This window comes from Bos grunniens, chromosome X (assembly GCF_055505025.1).
Source record: "Bos grunniens cultivar Pamir isolate PY7600 chromosome X, Bosgru_T2T1.0, whole genome shotgun sequence".
Classification (NCBI taxonomy): domain Eukaryota; kingdom Metazoa; phylum Chordata; class Mammalia; order Artiodactyla; family Bovidae; genus Bos; species Bos grunniens.
Genome location: NC_141194.1, coordinates 63,424,969 through 63,445,410, shown reverse-complemented (window position 1 = coordinate 63,445,410; position 20,442 = coordinate 63,424,969). Strand labels below are relative to the sequence as shown.

General features: G+C 41.9%; 1 pseudogene; it reads left to right on the top strand.

Annotated features, from left to right (window-relative positions):
* The first annotated feature begins 13,586 nt into the window (after positions 1-13,586).
* On the top strand, positions 13,587-13,876 carry LOC147340576 (large ribosomal subunit protein eL43 pseudogene; annotated as a pseudogene).
* Positions 13,877-20,442: the final 6,566 nt, after the last annotated feature.

The window sequence follows — 20,442 nt, the reverse complement described above, 5'->3', positions numbered from 1 at the left end:
ATTCTGTTTTCTTGCCCACGTGTGCCAGGAGTGGAGCTTCAGTCATGCTGAACTGGGGTGGGGGAGGTTGTGGGTCTTTTCTCAAGTGTCACAGACTCTTCTTATTGAGATTTAGATTTTCTTGAATAAATGTTTTTGTGTTTGCTCTATGCCCATAAGACAGTTTCCAGCGAGTGTTAAATCACTGCCTGTGTCTTAAAAGTAATTTTCACCACTTATGGGTACTTCTTTTGGGAGTGGATCTTCACAGCTCTTCACATTGCCACTGGGAAATGGAACCTCCTTCCTCTTTAAAATAACTCTATTACATTGCATTGAAAGGACCATACTTTATTTAACTAGTTAACAGGTTATTTAAAAACAATGCTCCAATTAATAACCCCTTGTATATGCTAATAGGGCTTCCCAGGTGGTACTAGTGGTAAAGTGAAAGTGAAAGTTAAGTCGCTCAGTCGTGTCTGACTCTTTGCAACCCATGGACTGTAGCCCACCAAGTTCCTATGTCCATGGGATTCTCCAGGCAAGAATACTGGAGTGGGTTGCCATTTCCTTCTCCAGGAGGTCTTCCCGACCCAGGGATCAAACCCAGGTCTCCCACATTGCAGGCAGACGCTTTAACCTCTGCACCACCAGGGAAGTCCTTAAATACAAGAATACGGTCTCTCAGAAAACCTCCTATAGAGACACAGAACTTTAGATCCAAGTGCTAACATCAAAGATTTCAAAGGGAGGAAAGGAAGCCAGGTTGAAAGAAGAAGGGGGAGGAGGTGGGAGAGGAGGGCAAAGGGGGTGGCCTTACAGATGTCTCCTGCCACCTACAGATACCCAGGCGTTATGGGACTTTTCCCTGGGCCTCCAGAGAAGGGAGGACTGGAACTCGGCCCTACCAGAAATCAGAACCAGAATTCGAGTTCTCTGCCAAGAGGAGGTGATCAGTCTCCAATCCTCAGCTCAGGCTGAGGGCCCTTTGACCAGATTCCTGCTTCCAGGACTGGGGAACCAGAAAAACAGGACTGGGGAACTAGAAAAACGGGGAAAGATAGGAAGGGTTAAGGAGAGGAGACAGGGAAGGGGAGCTGCTGCTGCTAAGTCGCTTCAGTCGTGTCCAACTCTGTGAGACCCGGTAGACGGCAGCCCACCAGGCTCCCCCGTCCCTGGGATTCTCCGGGCAAGAACACTGGAGTGGGGTGCCATTGCCTTCTCCAGGGAAGGGGAGAGAGGTCAATAAAGATCCGCCTAACAATGCAAGATATGTAAGAGACATGGGTTTGATCCTTGAGTTAGGAAGATCCTCTGGAGGAGGGCACAGCAACCCACTCCAGTATTCTTGCTTGGAGAATCCTATGAACAGAGGAGCCTGGTGGGCTATAGTCCTGGGGTCGCAAAGAGTCGGGCACGACTGAAGCGACTTAGCATGCATGCATGAATGCATATGCTAGTATATCTGTAAGATACATTTCAATTGCTGGATGAAATAATATGAACATAAATAGCTTTGATAGATGTTCCCAAGGTTACCTCTGTTGAGGGCTTCAACCACTAATATAAAAGTGTATCTGTTTCTTCATAGTACTCTGGCCATCATAGTATATTATCAAAATGTTTGGTCTTTCCTATCCTTATGTGAAAACTGATTTTAGATATAATTTTAATTAATTTTTTCCTGCTATGAGTGAAGTTAAGAATCTTTTAATATGCTTATGAGCCAGGCATTTGCTTTTCTGTGCTCTATTTTTATCTTTTGGTCATTTTAAAATTGGGATGATGGTCTTTTTATTGATTTGTAGATTTTTATATATTAAGAAAATAAGCCTTTTGCCATATGAATTACATATTGTTTCCTTTAGTATGTCCTGTGTTTAAATTTTTTATTTGGGGTTTTATTATTTAAGATTTCTTTTATTTTTATGTAGTCAAATTTTTCAGTCTTTTCTTTTGTGACTTCTAGGTTTGAGTCATACTTAGAAGGGCATCTCCCCTTCTTCCTCTGAGATTAAAAAAAAAATGCTGTCTATGATTCTTCCTAGTACTGTTATGGCTAGTTATGGTTTCAATTTATATTTAAGTTTTTCTTCCATATGGAATTACTTTTATTGTATTTGGGGGGGTTAGTATTTTTTTGATTTTTATGTATTTCTTTTTGGCTGTGCTGGGTCTTCACTGCTGCATGGGCTACTCTCTAGTTGCAATTTGCAGGCTTCTCATTTCAGTGGCTTCTCTTGTTGTGGAGCACAGGCTTTAGCGTGTGAGGGCTTCAGTAGTTGCAGTATGTGGGCTCAGTAGTTGCGGCTCCCAGGCTCTAGAGCACAGGCTTAGTAGTTGTGGTGCACAGGCTTAGCTGCTGTGCAGCATGTGGGATCTTCTCGGACCAGGGTTCAAATTCATGTCTCCTGCATTGCCAGGTAGATTCTTTACCACTGAGCCACTAGGGAAGCCCTGTTTTATCTTATTTTGGTGCAAGATATACCCATGAATCCAACTTACGTATTTATAGACAGCTACCTATTTGTCCTACAGAATAGAGACAATGTTTTCTTCATGTCTGCATCTTTAGTACCTAACATATTTCCTTGCTCATTGTAGGTTGTATATAAATGTTGTTTGAATGAACAAGATGAATACTCTGCTTCTCTTAAAATATTTAGTACCTGCCTTACTGTGGTGGACATACCTAAAATGACCCCCAATTTGTCATACCATGTATAATCCTCTCCCCTTGAGTGCAGGTAGAACCTGTCACTAGCTTCTAATCCATAAAATATGGAAAAGGTGATGGTATGCAACTCTCATGATTACGTTAGGTTATATAAGGCTCTATGTTAGCAAATTAGAATGAGAGAAACTCTCCTGCTATTAGGTTGATGCAAAAGTAATTGTGGTTTTGCATTGTTGAACTTTGCCATTTAATATTGGAATACATTCTTAAATAAACGTGGTTATATTATACATCATTTAATGTGCATTTCTCACTTTATGTTTTTTTGCTAATGACATTATTTGCCATGTATTTTATATTTGTTTTAAACTATGGAAAAATGGAGAAGGAAATGGCAACCCACTCCAGTATTCTTGCCTGGAAAAGTCCATGGACAGAGGAGCCTGGCGGGCTGCAGTCCATGGGGTTACATGACTGAGCATGTGTGCATGAGGGTGGAGGGTGATGGGTTGGTAGCAATAAACTGGTAGAACTAAAAATAAATAAATAAAAATAAACTATGGAAATGATGTTGGACAAAAAGCAAATTTGAGCAATTTTCTTACTGGAATACAAAATGGATCATAAAGCACCAGAGACAACTTGCAACATCAACAATGCATTTGGCCCAGGAACTGTTAATGAATGTACAGTGCAGCAGTGGGTCAAGAAGTTTTGCAAAGGAGACAAGAGCCTTCAAGATGAGCACAGTGGCTGGCCATTGGAAGCTGACAATGACCAACTGAGAGCATTGAAGTTGATCCTCTTACAACTACATGAGAGGTTGCCGAAGAACTCAATGTCAACCATTCTGCTGCTGCTGCTAAGTCGCTTCAGTCGTGCCCGACTCTGTGCGACCCCATAGATGGCAGCCCACCAGCCTCCACCATCCCTGGGATTCTCCAGGCAAGAACACTGGAGTGGATTGCCATTTCCTTCTCCAATGCATGAAAGTGAAGTTGCTCAGTTGTGTCCGACTCTTAGCGACCTCATGGACTGCAGCCCGCCAGGCTCCTCCATCCATGGGATTTTCCAGGCAAGAGTACCAGAGTGGGGTGCCATTGCCTTCTCCGCAACCATTCCAAGGTTGTTCAGCATTTGAAGCAAATTGGAAAGGTGAAAAAGCTCGATAAGTGGGTGCCTTGTGAGCTGATCGAAAATTTAAAAAAATCATTTTGAAGTGTATGTTCTCTTATTCTTTGCAGCAACAACGAACCATTTCTCGATCAGATTGTGACATGCAAAGTGGATTGTATATGACAACCAGTGACAACTAGCTCAGTGGTTGAACCAAGAAAACACTCCAAAGCACTTCTCAAAGCCAGCCTTGTACCATAAAAAGGTCATGGTCACTGTTTGGTGGTCTGCTGCCCATCTGATGCACTACAGCTTTCTGAATCCTGGCGAAACCATTACATCTGAGAAGTATGCTCAGCAAATCAATGAGATGCACTGAAAACTGCAATGCCTGCAGTTGGCATTGGTCAATAGAAAGAGGAGCCTAATTCTTTTCCACGACGATTTTTGACCACATGTCACACAACCAACACTTCAAAAATTGAATGAACTGAGTTATGAATTTTTACCTCATCTGCCGAATTCACCTGACCTCTCTCCAACCAACTACCACTTCTTCAAGCATCTCCATGACTTTCTGTGGGGAAAATGCTTCCACAACTAGCAGGATTCAGAGAATACTTTCCAAGAGTTCATTGAATCCTGAAGCATGGATTTTTATGCTATAAGAATAAACAAACTCTTTTTCTCATTGGCAAAAATGTTGATTGTTAATGGTTCCTATTTTGATTAATGAAGATGTGTTTGAGACTAGTTACAATGATTTAAATTTCACTGTGTGAAACTGCAATTACATTTGCACCAACCTAACAGCTTTAAAGAAGCAAACTGCTAGGAAATAAACTGCCTATGGAGAGTGCCATGTAGCAGGGAACTGCTAGTGGCCTCTAGGAGCTGAGTCTCAGACCCATAATCGCAACAACTGAATTCTGTCAACTGTGTGAGTTTGGAGGAGCATCCCAAGCTCCAGATGAGACCCCAGCCTTGGCCTATACCTTGATTTCAGCCCACTAGGATCCTAAGCAGAGAACTAAGCCTATCTATGCTGGGACTCCTGACCCATAGAAACTATGAAATAATAAATGGGATTGTTTTAAGCTGGTAAATTTGTGGTAATTTGTTATACTGTAGTAGAAAATTAATTTACTTAAATTGTTGACTCTTAGAGCTTCCAAGTTTTCCTCATGTCATTTTAAGTCAGTTCACTCCATCTTATTCCTTTGAAGTCAAGTTTTTAAATTTAGTACATGACTATTAAGTATTTATTACCATTAAATCCCACCTTCTTGGTTTGGAATCAGTGTTCTATGCATGTAGATTATTTGAGAAGTTTTATCTCCTCTTCTGTGAGTTCTTCTTGGATGGTTTTTCTCTGTCCTTTTCCTCTAATACACTATGGATTGTTCTTTCTTTTGAGATATATCATCTGGTCCCATCACTTAATGGGAAATAGATGGGGAAACAATGGAAAGAGTGACAGACTTTATTTTCTTGGGATCCACAATCAATGCAGATGGTGACTGCAGTCATGAAATTAAAAGACGCTTGCTCCTTGGAAGAAAAGCTATGACCAACCTAGACAGCATATTAGAAAGCAGAGACATTACTTTGCTGACAAAGGTCCATACAGTCAAAGCTATGGTTTTTTCAGTAGTCATGTATGGATGTGAGAGTTGGACCGTAAAGAAAGCTGAGTACTGAAGAATTGATGCCTTTGAACTGTGGTGTTAGAGAAGACTCTTGAGAGTCCTTTGGACTGCAAAGAGATCAAACCAGTCAGTCCTAAAGGAAATCAGTCCTGAATATTCATTGGAAGGACTGATGTTGAAGCTGAAACTCCAATACTTTGGCCACCTGATGTGAAGAACTGAGTCATTTGAAAAGATCCTGATGCTGGGAAAGATTAAAGGAATGAGGAGAAGGGGAACAATAAAAGAAGAGATGGTTGGATGGCATCACCAACTTGATGGACATGAGTTTGAGCAAGCTCCAGGAGTTGGTGATGGACGGGAAAGTCTGGTGTGCTGCAGTCCATGGGGTCACAAATAGTAGGACATGACTGAGCGACTGAACTGAGCTGAACTGAAGTCCCCTACATATGAACCTTCAAGTTATGAAATTTCAAAGATGTGAATGTGCATACTATCAGTGTCGGGTATGTGTGAAATTGCAGCTTTCCCTCCGTCTCCTATTGCCAATGATCCTTCAGCTCTACCATCTCCAACCTCCTCTCCCTCCTCCAGTCAGTAACTCTTCTTGCCAGTTCACTTGATGCTAGACCCTGTATACCAGCTGTTTACTGTATTATTGTACTTTTCAAGGTACTGTAAGATTTAAAATGTTTTCATTTTTTGTGTTTGCTTTTAATGTATTATTTGTGTGAAAAGTGGTATAAAGTACTATATAGCCAAGTGTCAGTTGGGTACCTAGGCTTATGAACACACTCTCAGAATGGAAGTCATTCATGTGTAGGGGACTTACTGTATTGTAGCATTATTACAGTACATTGTGATTATCTGCTCACATGCTCATCTTTTCCACTAGACTATGAACTCCTAAAAGACAGGGACCTTGACTTTTCACATCTTAGTGCAGTGCCTGACATAATAGAAGCTCAATAATTCTTTTTGTTGTGTGGGTAAAATGAAAGAAGTGATCAATAATAGGAAATGCTTCATATGACTTAAACAGAAGAGGTCGAAGGAGGATATTGTCGTGGTTTGTGCACAGGTTGGAAAAGAATTTCCGGTATGAGGCAGAATGAAAGGAGAATAAAGTTTATTAGAGTGGGGGGGGGCAGTTGCTGCTAGCACAGCGGTCGGGCTTCCTGATAATCAGAGAGAGCCAACATTGAAAGGGGTCCTTGGTCCATTTTTATAGCCAGGGTACAAGGAGCGAGATGGGGTCTTGTGGGTCATTTGCTGATTGGATGAGACACATATACTGGGAGGGAGAGCCAACATTGAATGGGGTCCTTGGTCCATTTTTATAGCCAGGGTACAAGGAGTGAAATAGGGGTCTTGCAGGTCATTTGCTGATTGGATGAGGCACATATACTGGGTGGGGGAAGAGTAAGGCAAATACCTTCTTCCTATATGGGGTAGGAGGGGAGACAGGTATACTGCTCAGGAGGACCTGAAATTCTTGAATAGTTACAACATGGGGGAGGGCAAGGATAAGGGTCTGTTTTTTTCTGTTCCCGCATTCCAAGACCCTCCTTGTTTTTTTCTGTTCTTTTGTCCTTGATACACCACAGATATGATTTGAAGTCTCCATGAAAATTGCAACCCCTCTCTGAGGTGAATTCTGCCCCTATTCTCGCACTTACGGATAGAGCTATGATAATAAGCCTCCTTTTGTCCTTTGCATCTTATGGTGGCCCCTTTCCTGACCTAACTGTGCTTGACAGGTACATTTAATTCAAGACTAATTCTGTACCCAATTACAACACGTGTGGGTACCACACCACCAAGCAATTCTCAGACACTAGCTGGGTGTCCTAAATTCAACACAATTCTGACACTATGCGGCTAGAGATAACATCAGATCCCACAGGCTCAGTCCTACAAGACTGAGCCCCATCCAGCTCAGACATCAACTCCAAATTCACATTGTCACCTGTGTTTCAGAATTGCCAGTTATAGAGTAGAGGTTCCAAAACACCCCTCCATGAGTTTAATTACTTTCTAGAGTAGTTCACAGAACTCAGAGAAGTATTTTACTTACTAGATTACCAGTTTATTATAAAAGAGTATAACTTAAGAACAGCCAGATGAAAGAAATGCATAGGGTATGAGGAAAGGACATGGAGATTCCATCCATGCCCTCTCTGAGAGCACCCAGACCCAGAAGCCCTTCAAACCCTGTCTTTTTGGATTGTTTCATTTTTTGTTTGTTTCTTTTTGACCATGCCACACAGCTTGAAGCATCTTAGTCCCCGCCCAAGGATTGAACCCAGGCCCCCAGCAGTGAAGTGCCGAATCCTAACCACTGGACTGCCAGGGAATTCCCACTTTTGGAATTTTTGTGGCAGCTTCATTACCCAGACATAGTTGATTAAATCATTGGCCACTGGTGATTGATTCACCCTCCAGAATCTTCTCCTCCCCCAAGGTCAGAGGGTGGGACTGAAAGTTGTTTCTTCTGGCACCCAGCCCCCGTTCTTCCGCTAGGTCATTTATTATATTACCATAACAATAGACACCTTGACTGCTCTCCTCTTTTAGAGAATTCCAAGGATTTTAGGATCTCTGTGCCAGAAGGCAATGGCACCCCACTCCAGTACTCTTGCCTGGAAAATCCCATGGACGGAGGAGCCTGGAAGGCTGCAGTCCATGGGGTCGCAGAGGGTTGGACACGACTGAGCGACTTCACTTTCACTTTTCACTTTCATGCATTGGAGAAGGAAATGGCAACCCACTCCAGTGTTCTTGCCTGGAGAATCCCAGGGACGGGAGAGCCTGGTGGGCTGCTGTCTATGGGGTTGCATAGAGTCGGACACGACTGAAGTGACTTAGCAGCAGTGCCAGAAGGGAAGCAAAGACCACATCACAATATCACAAAGATCCTCTCACGGCAGAAAATACTGAAGCCTGAGTACCTGAGTCATGGGTAGGTACTCAGTCATTCGCTGTAGCCTGCCAGGCTCCTCTGTCCAAAGGATTTCCCAGGCAAGGATACTGGAGTGGGGTGTCATTTCCTCCTCCAAGGGATCCTCCTGACCCAGGGATCAAACCAACATCTCTTTCATCTCCTGCATTGGGAGGCGGATTCTTTGCTTTTAGCGCCACCTGGGAAGCCCCCAAGTTATGGGTAGAATAAGCTAAATACTCTTTACAGAGTAGAGAATTATTGCCAGCTCCTCTTTCTGATATCTGTGCCGCTGCTACTGCTGCTAAGTCGCTTCAGTCGTGTCCGATTCTACCAGTGCTTATTTCTTACTTTGTGATACCAAACCCCTAAGAGTTGGGAATGGAATCAAGAAATGATACCCTCTGAAAATAGTGTAACCACAGTGTCTTATAAGACAAGGACATTTCCTAAATTTTTGTCCAGGAAACCTGAATATCTTCCCTAACCTAAGGAAGAGCTCAGAGTAATTCTCAGTTCTAACAGAGGGTATGGGGCTTATCCTCACATCTGGAGTGTAACTGATGTAAAGAAAATGAAATCACTTAATTTTATTATAATCTGTTTGACGTTGACAAAAAGTTGGTGTTCTATGAGAAGAATAGAAATAATGGAACCAAAAGTGAGAATTCATGAGTGTATCACCAGGCTTGACCTTGAGAGCAGACATAAATTTCTCCAGAGTACAGTAGAGGAGTTAATCATAGTGAAAATTCAAGAACAACGTAAATTTACCATAATAGTTATTTTAGGATATTTCAAAAGGATATTACAGTAGGTTTTGAAGAATGTTTAGTGGTAAGTATAAAAGTTTACTAGAGTTGCCATAACAAAATACCACAGACTCGGCAGTTTAAACAATAGAAATTTATTTTCTCATAGATCTGGAGGCTAGAAGTCCAAAATCAAGGTGTTGACAAGTCTGGTTTCTTCTGAGGCTTCTCTCCTTGACCTTGGGTGGCCTCACGCCCTGCAGTGGCTTGAAGCAGGGTTTTGGTTCCCAGAGAGAGATTGAGATTTACTGTAGCAGTAAGAGAGCCAAATCTTAGCCACTAGACCAGTGGTCAGTGACAAGGCCCTGGCCATTTGGCCATGTAAAAAAGAATTTTCAAAAAGAAAAAAGTAGTGAAATGAGGTAAGTGTTTATTAGGAGAAAAAAGAGTACAGTACGTGTGGATAGACATACCAGTGGACTCAGACAGTGCACCCTCAGGGCTTTTCTTGCTGGTTTCCTTTGGCCAATCATTTTGATTTGCCTAGTTCTGAGTCTGTATTCGGAGAAGGCAGTGGCACCCCACTCCAGTACTCTTGCCTAGAAAATCCCATGGGCGGAGGAGCCTGGTAGGCTGCAGTCCATGATGATGTCGCTAAGAGTCAGACAGAACTGAGCGACTCCCCTTTCACTTTTCACTTTCATGCATTGGAGAAGTAAATGGCAACCCACTCCAGTGTTCTTGCCTGGAGAATCCCAGGGACAGAGGAGGCTGGTGGGCTGCCATCTATGGGGTCGCACAGAGTCGGACATGACTGAAGGGACTTAGCAGCAGCAGCAGCAGCATCTCTTATCTAGGCAGGGCCCAGCCTCCTCTTTCAGTTGTCCTGCTATTTTGGAGTTTCTGTCCACAAGGAAGGAACTCTAGCTGCTCACCCTGGGGCCCATCTATCTCCTGCCTCATCCTTGGCTTGAAGATGACCACCTTCTCACTGTGTTCTCACGTTTTTGTTTTTTTTTTTCCAGTGTATACCCATCCCTTGTGTGTCTGTGTGTGTCCAGATTTCCTCTTATAAGAACACCAGTCAGATTGGATTAGGGCCCACCCTGGTGGTCTCATTTTAATTTCAGCACCTCTTTAAAGGCCCTGTCTGCAAATGCAGTCACATTTTGAGGTCCTGGGAGTTAAGGCTTCAACATACAAATTTTGGAGGAACACAGTTCAGTCCATACAACAGGGGGAAAGTTTTACAATATGAATTAAAAGGCAAGATATAATGTAATATTTTGTTGTTGTTTAGTTGCTAAGGCATGTCCAACCCTTTGCGACCCCATGGATGATAGCCTACCAGGCTCCTCTGTCCATGGGATTTTCCAGGTAAGAATACTGGACTGGGTTGCCATTTCCTACTCCAGGGGATCTTCCTAACCCAGGGATCAAACCTTCGTCTCCTGCACTGCATGCTGATACTTTACCACTGAACCACCAGGGAAGCCCCAATATAATATTTAGTGTGATTCTAATCATATAAATATATGCAGAAAAAGACTGGAAAGAAATACTCAAAAATATTAATGGTTTTTTAGAGTTTGAGAATTATGAATAATTTAAAATATTTTCTTCTTTATGCATTTCTGTATTTTCTAAATTTTCTATAATAAAACATGTATTATAATTAGAAAAATGCAATAAAAGTCACATTAAAAATTCATTCCTTTTCCCCTTAATTTTATGACTAAATCAGCTTACCTTCAAGAATGGAAGACAGATAAATGTGACAGAATAATTGGTATCAGTTGTTAAATTATAAGTGGTATTCTATTTTAGGTCATACTATGGTGAGGTTGATCTTGTTGATTGGTTCTCTTTTGAGTAAAATGATTAAAAATGACTTGTTTTTATGTGTGAAGGGGATAAAAAGGTATAAGCTTCCAGTTATAAAATGAGTAAGTCATGAGAATGTAATGTACAGCATGGTGACTATAGTTAATAAAAATATATTGCATATTTGAATGTAGGAGAGTAGATCTTGAAAGTTCTCATCACAAGAAATGAAATTTTTGTTATTATGTATGGTTCAGTTCAGTTCAGTTGCTCAGTCGTGTCCGACTCTTTGCGACCCCATGAACTGCAGCATGCCAGGCCTCCCTGTCCATCACCAAATCCCGGAGTCCACCCAAACCCATGTCCACCGAGTTGGTAATGCCATCCAACCATCTCATCCTCTGTCGTCCCCTTCTCCTCCTGCCCCCAATCCCTCCCAGGATCAGGGGCTTGTCAAATGAGTCAGCTCTTCACATCAGGTGGCCAAAATATTGGAGTTTCAGCTTTAACATCAGTCCCTCCAATGAACACCCAGGACTGATCTCCTTTAGGATGGACTGGTTGGGTCTCCTTGCAGTCCAAGGGACTCTCAAGAGTCTTCTCCAACACCACAGTTCAAAAGCATCAATTCTTCGGTGCTCAGCTTGCTTCACAGTCCAACTCTCACATCCATACATGACTACTGGAAAAACCACAGCCTTGACTAGATGGGCCTTTGTTGGCAAAGTAATATCTTTGCTTTTGAATATGCTGTCTAGGTTGGTCATAACTTTCCTTCCAAGGAATAAGCATTTTTTAATTTCATGGCTACAGTCACCATCTGCAGTGATTTTGGAGCCCAGAAGAATAAAGTCTGACACTGTTTCCACTGTTTGCCCATCTATTTGCCATGAAGTGATGTGGCTGGATGCCATGATCTTAGTTTTCTGAATGTTGAGCTTTAAGTCAACTTTTTCACTCTCCTCTTTCACTTTCATCAAGAGGCTCTTTAGTTCTTCTTCACTTTTTGCCATAACGGTGGTGTCATCTGCATATCTGAGGTTATCGATATTTCTCCTGGCAATTTTGATTCCAGCTTGTGCTTCTTCCAGCCCAGCATTTCTCATGATGTACTCTGCATATAAGTTAAATAAGCAGGGTGACAATATACAGCCTTGACATACTCCTTTTCCTATTTGGAACCAGTCTTTTCCTATTTGGAACCAGTCCTTTTCCTATTTGGAACCATACAATTATGTATGGTGACGTATGTTAATTGGTCTTATTGTGGTGATCATTTTGCAATACATACAAATGTTGTATCATTACATCATACACTTGAAACTAATAAAATGTTATGTCAATTGTACCTCAATTAAAAATGTTTTTAAACTTGTTTTTTCAATCTGAAAACCTGGGGATTCATTTTTGGACTGCAATAAGAGCACCATCCACTACACTACAATGAAATCTTTGTGGAACCTTTCATCTGGTCCCTTCTTTGACATCTAACTATGAATCCTCAACCTGAGAAGATATTTAAATCAAAGCATCCAAATCATGTACTTTAGACTACTATTTTTCTCTTTCTTTGGAACCAGACTATAAGAGACATCAAAGAAGGAACTCTTGTATTGCTGTGGTCTTCCAGGTTCACCCAACTATGATATTATGTCTTGACATATGAGCACACAGTTTCCAAGCACCTGTTCCCAGATACCTTTAAAATTTTGTTTATTTATTCATTTCTGGCTTTCCTGGGTCTTTGTGGTTGTGTATGGGCTTTCTCTAGTTGTAGTGCATGGAATTCTCTTATTTCGGAGCACTGGCTCTAGGGCGGTGGGCTTCAGTAGTTGTGGCTCATGGGCTATAGAGTGTGGGGCTTCAGTAGTTGTGGTGCATGGGCTTAGTTGCCCCATGGTGTGTGGAATCTTCCCAGACCAGGCATCAAACCCATGCCTCCAGCATTGGCAGGAGAATTCTTAACCATGGGACCCCCAGGGTAGTCCCCATCAGATACCTTCATATCACCTCCACTTTTACACTTTAGTATATTTTTGCTTTTTTAGTGCTTTTTTTCTGGGTTCTTTCTTCCTATACTGCTCTTAGCTCTGAAACTTGCATACTTTTACCTGTTCATCAAGAGCTGGGTCATACAACTCTACTATCCATCTTTGGGTGCATTTTCTCTTATCTAGTTCAAAGGTCATTGAATCATGCTGGCTCTCCTCCATGAGGCAAACTTGTAGGACCTATAATTAAGGAGACATAATCTAGATGCAGGCCAACATGGTTTTCACTAGAGTTAGCATTTCTAATATTAAAAGTTTATTATATGCCTAATAAGTAGGCATATAGATGAGCAACTAGTGGATGGAATCTAATTAAACTTTGAAAATCTTTTTTGAGAAGCTTTTATTTCAAAGGTAATTAAAAGGGAAACATCCCTTTTCCCCCTCATAAAGACCAGCAACTTAGAAAGATACCAGGTGCTGGAGTAAGAAGAAGAATAAAATGATCTCTACATTTGAGAAGGCCTGTCTAGTGGGAGATACAAAAAATATGAACACAATTTTTATTTTTTGAACACAATTTTTATAGAAGAAATACTATGTTATATATGTAAACAGAAGAACAAACTCTGGGATTGGACCTAGGTTGGTGGTGACATGGCGAAATGCACCAAGAAGGTCGGAATCATGGATAAATATGTGACCCATTATGGTGCTTCCCTCAGGAAAATGGTGAAAAATTTTGAAATCAGCCACCATGCCAAGTATACTCGCTCCTTTGGTGGCAAAACCAAGATGAAGAGACGAGCTATGGGCATTTGGTGCTGTGGCTTGTGCATGAAAATGGTAGCTGGTGGTGCTTGGACCTACAACACCACTTTCACCATCACAATAAGTCTGCCATCAGAAGACGGAATTGAATGACCAATAGAAGCACCACCATTTGAATCATTGCTAGCCTATAGTAAATAGGTTAATTTAGGTAACAAAATTGGTTTGTTGTTAATTTTACTAGTTAAATGTTGTTGTTTAGTCACTAAGTCACGTCCGACTCTTTCTGTGAGCCTGTGGACTGTAGCCTGCCAGGCACCTCTGTCCGTGGGATTTCCTAGGCAAGAATACTAGAGTGGGTTGCCATTTCCTCCTCTAGGAATCTTCCTGACCCAGAGATTGAACCTGCATCTCCTGCATTGGCAGGAGGGTTCTTTACCACTGAGCCACCAGGGAAGCCCAAAAGTGTTCTCATTAACATTGCATTAATTTTTCTTTCTAAAAAAAGGACTTGGATATTAAAGTCCTCCTAATTTTTTTTTAAAACACCACCAACATAAAACCCAGAAGCAAAAGAGATTAACACTGCCTGAGTGGTGGATGTTAAGGTTCTCAATGAGTCAATATATGAAGCTTCCTTTTCCCCCTTGATAATAATTTCTAACCAATTGAGAAATCAGGCATAGGAGACAAGTAAATGGAGATTAAAATGTCAGCATTTTTACTGATGAAACTGTTGAGTGGACATGACTTTAGAGCTGCAGCCAGGTGAGCCTGTTACTTCTCTCTCATTCTCTGCTCTGAATTAGAGAGACTTACTCATCTGGTTGGGCAACCTAGGCCACCCACACAGAGCCAATCAGAATGCACCCTTACTATGGGCAGAATGGCTTCAAAAGTGAGAACTCAGGAAGAGCTGAGCCATACATACCCAGTACCTTCTCTCAAAATCATAAGTCAAGTTAGTCAATTTTCTTTCTGGAGAGGAGTAATGAGAAAGCAGAAAGAGAAAAGAGGTTCACTCACTATCAGCAGCCATCTATTGCTCTGACCTGTGGAGACCTGCCCTTTTCTGTCACATACAGTTTTCTTGGGACCGTACAGAAGAGTTCCACTTCACCCCTGAGTACACAAGAGCCAGGCTTTGATCTCCGGTGGCCTTGGCCTGCAGCACCTTGAAGCAGTGTTTTGGTTCCTGGCCAGAGATTGAGATCAGGTTGCAGCAGTTAGAGTGCTGAATCCCAGCCACTAGACCAGTGGTCAGTGACAAGGCCCTGGCCCTTCAGCTTTTCAGAAAGGAATTCCCACAAATACAGAAACTAATGAAACAAGTAAAGTATTTACTAGGAGAAAAAGAGTACAGTATGTGTGGATAGACAAACAGGTAGACTAAGAGAGACATGCCCTTGTGGTAGTCTGAATCACTCCAATGAGGCATTTCTGCTGGGTTTCCTTTGGCCTATCATTTTGATTTACCTGATTCTGAGTCTGAATTTGGTATATCTCAGGATCCTCCATGTGTGTATGCACATCTCTCAGCCAAGATGGTTTCCATCAAAGAGGCCTATGGGTAGTTGACATCACTTACTACGGAGTGGCACTTCCTCCTTTTTTGACCTCCAAGGAGCTTTCCAGTTGGGAAGGTTTCCTTGACTTTAAGAGGGCTTCCCAGGTGGTGTAGTGGTAAAAAAAATCCACCTGCCAAGGCAGGAGACACCTGAGACATGGGTTCAATCCCTGGGTCAGGAAGATCTCCTGGAGGAGGAAATGGCAACCCACTCCAGTATTTCTTGCCTGAAAAATCCCATGGATAGAGAAGCCTAGAGGGCTATAGTCCATGGAGTCACCAAGGGTCGAACATGACTGAGCACACAGACACCCTGACTTCAAGAATGAGAAATATGTGGTATCTCATCTTTTATTAATATCTGGACAGGGTCCAGTCTCCTCTCCTGATGGTCCTGCTATTGTTATTTTGGAGTTTCTGTCCATGGGGAATGAACTCAAATTGCTCTAACAGAGGGGGCCCATTTACCTCCTGCCTCAAATCTTCCCTGAGGGATATAGACCCCAAGAAATCTTTATTGGAAAGATGAAGGGGAAGGTCTGTCTTCTGCAGTTTCTTCAGGCTGGCAAGGGGCTCATAAACCCTACCTAGCTGGGGTCATGGAGCTCTTGCCCTGTCTCATTAAGGGACCCCAGAGTTTCTTCTGTTATTATTTTGGCAGGATCTGCTGTGGGGAGCAGCTGGAGTCCTGTATTACCATTGTCCTGTGATGCCCTAGAGAAAACAAACTAAATAATTAGAGAAGCAGAAGCTAACCACTTAAACAGAAGTAAAAGACTATTATAATCAGAAACTCAGACAAGGGTAGGAATCTGGTTAGACAGGTCAGCATATTTTTTGTTAATCTCAGGCTTAAAATTTTTGGATATTTCTCTGTTTCTAAAATGGAAGGTCTGAACCTGTTGGTCCCAGGCCTCCTTCTTGAACTGAAAGGTCTTAGTTGCAAGTTTGCAACAATATGGAAGACAACAAAGCACTACACGAAATATAATATAAATCAGTATGGCTGAGATGAGGAAGGTTGTAAGAAAAGGGAAACCTCCCATCAGAAAGATTTTAGTAGTTTTGTGGGATCCAGGAGAACAAGTTAGAGAAGCAGTTTTCAATTTCCCCACCCATACTGATCAGTGAGGATTGGTGGTTAATTGTCTGTTGAAGCCAGGTGGCTTGTTGTTGAATTTTCTCAGTATCAGTCTCTACCTGGGAAGAGGTGTTAATGTATGTGCAAAAAGAAGTATTGGCAACTGCATATACCCCTCCTTGTTCTGCCAACAGATAATCCAGAGCCTGAGGGTTGTCAAATACCACCTTGGCCAGCAAATCTAGAAACTTCTGTAAATTAGCAAGAGAGTTAGCAGTATGGTTAGCTATGGCAGTAAGAATATGTTTCAAAGGACATGTTGGTAGGCAACTACTCCCCATTTCAACTACACCATTTTAACAGGGTGTACCCAAAGAAATAGGCATTTCCATCTGGGAGCCACCAGGTAAATCTTGACTTGATTGAGTAAACAGTTTTAATGAACTAGCCCAGTACTTGGGTTCATTGAAGGAGTAGATTGAGAAAGAAGGTTCCCAGCATACATTGTGTGTGTGTGGACTTGTTGCATAGATTATTTGTGGCCCATGGTTTTTTATCTACCTGACATATGAAAATGTATTCTGGTTAGGCGCAATAGACTAACTCATTCAAGGTTTTAAAAACTAGCTATTCCATCACCGACTCGATGGACGTGAGTTTGAGTAGGCTCCAGGAGTTGGTGATGGACAGGGAAACCTGGCGTGCTGCAGTCCATGGGCTCACAAAAAGTTGGACACAACTGAGCCACTGAACTGAACTGAAGTATTTACTCTTTCTGATACTCTTTCTCATTAAATATTTAAGATTTTGTATATGCAGGTCAGGAAGCAACAGTTGGAACTGGATATGGAACAACAGACTGGTTCCAGATAGGAAAGGAGTGCGTCAAGGTTGTATATTGTCACCCTGCTTATTTAACTTATATGCAGGGTACATCATGAGAAACGCTGGGCTGGAGGAAGCACAAGCTGGAACCAAGATTGCCGAGAGAAATATCAATAACCTCAGATATGCAGATGACACCACCCTTATGGCAGAAACTGAAGAGGAACTAAAAAGCCTCTTGATGAGAATGAAAGAGGAGAGTGAAAAAGTTGGCTTAAAGCTCAACATTCAGAAAACTAAGATCATGGCATCCAGCCACATCACTTCATGGCAAATAGATGGGGAAACAGTGGAAACAGAGTCAGACTTTATTTTTCTGGGCTCCAAAATCACTGCAGATAGTGATTGCAGCCATGAAATTAAAAGATGCTTACTTCTTGGAAGGAAAGTTATGACCAACCTAGATAGCAATTAAAAAGCAGAGATATTACTTTGCCAACAAAAATCCATCTAGTCAAGGCTATGGTTTTTCCAGTGTTCATGTATGGATGTGAGAGTTGGACTGTGAAGCAAGCTGAGCACCGAAGAATTGATGCTTTTGAACTGTGGTGTTGGAGAGGATTCTTGTGAATCCCTTGGACTGCAAGGAGATCCAACCAGCCCTGGGTGTTCATTGGAAGGACTGATGCTGAGGCTAAAACTCCAATACTTTGGCCACCTCATGCGAAGAGCTGACTCATTTGAAAAGACCCTGATACTGGGAGGGATTGGGGGCAAGAGGAGAAGGGGATAACAGAGGATGAGATGGCTGGATGGCATCACCACCACAATGGACATGGGTTTGGGTGAACTCTGGGAGTTGGTGATGGACAGGGAGGCCTGGCGTGCTGTGGTTCATGGGGTCGCAAAGAGTCAGACATGACTGAGTGACTGAACTGAACTGAACTGATGGTAATGTTTTCCTTCCACCTGAAGAATAGCCTTTAACATTTCTTAAAGTGCACGTCACTAGACATAATTTATCTCTCTCTTCTTTCTCTGTTTTAAAATAGCTTTATTTGCCGTAACATATGAAGGACATTTTCACCAAATATAGAATTCTAGTTTGGACAAAAATAAAAACTAGCCATCCAATTCTGCAGCTATGGAAATGTTCTCCAGCTGCAAACCCAACCTGTTCCATCCATGTTCATCCTGCTATCTGCTTCTCCTGTGTGGATCCTTCTTCCATCAGGGGCAAGTTAAGGTTTGAGCACAAGTAGGTAGCTGGAATTCTGACTTAGGGGGGCCATTATAAGGTGCTGGGGTGTTTTTTTTTTTAAGTTTTCTAAAATATATATATTATACATATCAGTTCAGTTGCTCAGTCATGTCTGACTCTTTGCGACCCCATGAACCGCAGCACGCCAGGCCTCCCTGTCCATCACCAACTCCCAGAGTTCACCCAAACCCATGTCCATTGTGGTGGTGATGCCATCCAACCATCTCATCCTCTGTTATCCCCTTCTCCTCCTGCCCTCAATCTTTCCCAGCATCAGGGTCTTTTCAAATGAGTCAGTCTCCGCATCAGGTGGCCAAAGTATTGGAGTTTCAGCTTCAACATCAGTCCCTCCAATGAACACCCAGGACTGATCTCCTTTAGGATGCACTGGTTGGGTCTCCTTGCAGTCCAAGGGACTCTCAAGAGTCTTCTCCAACACCACAGTTCAAAAGCATCAATTCTTCAGCGCTCAGCTTTCTTCACAGTCCAAGTCTCACATCCATACATGACTACTGGAAAAACCATAGCTTTGACTAGATGGAGCTTTGTTGACAAAGTAATGTCTCTGCTTTTTAATATGCTGTCCAGGTTGGTCATAACTTTCCTTCCAAGGAGTAAGCATCTTTTAATTTCATGGCTGCAATCACCATCTGCAGTGATTTTGGAGCCCAGAAAAATAAAGTCAGCCACTGTTTCCCCATCTATTTGCCATGAAGTGATGGGACCAGATGCCATGATCTTAGTTTTTTGAATGTTGAGCTTTAAGCCAACTTTTTCACTCTCCTCTTTCACTTTCATCAAGAGGCTCTTTAGTTCTTCTTCACTTTCTGTCATAAGGGTGGTGTCATCTGCATATCTGAGGTTTTTGATATTTCTCCCAGCAACTTTTATTCCAGCTTGTGCTTCCTCCAGCCCAGCGTTTCTCATGATGTACTCTGCATATATATGTATACAAAAGCTTTGCTACTACACTTAATAAAGGCTTGAGAAAGAGCATAAAAAAAAAGAGATGGAGAAATTGCAGAACACAACTAAATGAAATGGGAGCACTGAATATGAAATAGAAAAAGTGAAACAAACTGGATAAAAGTAATAGATCATCATATAGTCCAGTTGTTTTCAAACACGACTGCTCATTAGAAACATATTTGGAGCTCTGGAGAAAAAAAGCAATACCTGAGCATTTGCACTTTTCAAAAAATTCAAGATAATTCTGATATGCATCTGACCTTAAAAAGTGATTACAGGTTTTTCTATCAGATCCTAGTTTTGGTGATATACAGTTCTATTATTTTTCTGTTGAACAATCAAGATACAATGGTATTAAGTAATAGTTACATAATCATAATAGTAAAATATATTTATCAGTTTTCACAATCAATAGCCAGACAAAAATTAAAGATAATTACAATTGCAAGCCATAATGAGAACTTGATTAACTTATCAATATAAAATAATTACATACAATTTGGGGCGATCAAGCAGAGTGATGTGGTAAGTGGAAGTGCATACACGCACATGTTTCCATCCACCCAGCGAGTCTGTCGTTTGGTTGGTGCATTTAATCCATTTATATTTAAGGTACTTATCGATATGTAAGATCCTGTTCAGTTCAGGTCAGTTTGGTCAGTCGTGCCCGACTGCTCTAAGGTGTTGTACCATCCTATATTCCCAATTTGGCTTAACAACTGGGAGAATAAGAGTATTGCACAGAGACTGCAGGGAACCAAGAGGCCTTGCCTTAAGAATTTATCTATGAGGGGTTTTAAGCCCTTCTTTACTTCCGACTTTATAGGATATTGTCTCTTGTTAGGATAGGCAGTTTCTGGCCCAAGGGTAATTCTTACAGGTTGGGTGTTTGTGGCCCTTCCAGGGATTCCTTTGTCCTATACGGAAGAGTATATTGTTTGTAGAATATGGCTGGGAATAGAATCTTGCTCTTCTGGCTGGTCTGTCTTAGCAGAGTCAAAATAAGGGGCTACTTAGGGCCTCCTAACTGGAAGGTGGC